Here is a 1,747-nt window from a genome sequence, read left to right as displayed (position 1 = left end):
GATGAGCATCTGCAGCTCACAGGCCCCTAACAGGCCCAGCAGGGCAAACTCAGTGACAGTGGTGCTGTTCCTCATGGCTCCTGGGACCTGTGCTGGGATGGCTTCTCAGAGGTGTTCAGCATCAGGACCTGTGATGCTCTGAGCATCTGAGGCCAGCCTGAGTCTGCAAGGAGAGGGAATGATTGTCAAAATATGAGTTGATGGGCTCACTTATTTCCTTAGGCTACAAATAAATGTCTTTCTTTCTCCTCTGGCTATATGTTCACATCTCTATCTATTTAGCAATTAGTCAAATTTTGGACCCAATTTAGGATTCCTGAAATACTTGAAATTTTGTTTTGACCTTACTAATTCTTTTTCTATTTTCCTTAAATATTTTAGAGGCTCTATTACTCTTCTTATATTATTTTTATTTTTGTTCAGATAATATCTTATATTCCTCCAACTATGGAAAGGCTTCCAGAATTCATGAAAATATTTCCCTCCCCAGTGGGTCACAGGCTATTGAAAGTATTTGCAGAATTCTTATACCAGAGCTTGTTTGTAGAGTGCATTTTAGTCAGAGTTTGTGGTTATACTTGAGCCTTATCACTTACAATGTCTTACTTATGTTTGATTATCTAAATGCACCAAGCCTCTTGACAATATGTATGGAAAAGGATGCTCCTAGGACTTAAATAATGAATCTCTCAGCATAAGGGTGACTTTACAGTAAATAGTCACATAATGTTAGCTACTAATTTTCTCATTTGTGACTAAAATGCTAGTATGATAATTAGAATAACTGAAATTGGAGAAGAAATAATGGAGTTTTGTGCAATATGTCTTGAAAATGTTACAGTTATAAATTTTGCAACTATGTTATCGTCTCATTATACAAAGTACATGTAGCAGAATAGAATAAAAGAACTACTTTGAGCTTTAGCGAGACACCTGCTTTTAAACATTTTGATGCATGTGGTTCTGTTTAATCTTTTCTATTCTTATTTTAACTATTTACTTATTGGTTTATATAGTAATGATCATGTTGTTGTGGTGGTTTTTATGTACTGTCAAGTGAACTATGACTCACAGCAACTCTATGAACAGTGGCTCTGCATCTTGACCAATCCTAAGCCAACTTCACCATCTCTGCCACACCTGACCCCATTGCCACAGCCACTGTGTCAGTCTATTTAATCCAGGATCTTCTTCCTTTCCTGAACTGACCCTCTCCTCTTCCAACCATGATGTCCTTCTCCAAGGACTGGTCTGTCCTGGGAACATACCTCAAGAATGTGAGATGAGTTTCAAAATCCTTGCCTCCAAGGAGCAAACTAGCTTCACTCTCTCCAGGACAGACCTGTTTGTCCTCTTGGCAGTTAAGGTATATATCCCTTTACCTTTATAAAGTACTGTATCAAAATTTACATTTATAAACTTTTTGTTAATATATCATTGTTTCTGTGTACCACTGAGTCAGAACTGACTCATAGCTGACCCTCCAGTGGATTTTCAGAGGCAGTTAATCACACGGGAGGAGAATGCCTTTGGATTAGAACCTTGTGCATTTGGATTGCAGTGCAGTGTCTTACCTCTAAACCACTAGAACTTCTTGGATCCCGTTGGATCCAGGACCCTGCTGGAGCAGGGGCTATTGTGAGAGGGCACCTGCGTAAGTGCCACCAGGCAGGGAACACTGAGAAAACCATTGGGTAGGAAACAGCAGGAATTTGAGTTAGGACTCCTGTCGTGAACACACGGAGAC

The sequence above is a fragment of the Elephantulus edwardii genome, unplaced genomic scaffold (assembly GCF_000299155.1).
Source record: "Elephantulus edwardii isolate Elephantulus edwardi_28Jun2011 unplaced genomic scaffold, EleEdw1.0 scaffold00026, whole genome shotgun sequence".
NCBI classification, from domain to species: Eukaryota; Metazoa; Chordata; class Mammalia; order Macroscelidea; family Macroscelididae; genus Elephantulus; species Elephantulus edwardii.
Note: the sequence above shows the minus strand (reverse complement) of the source record.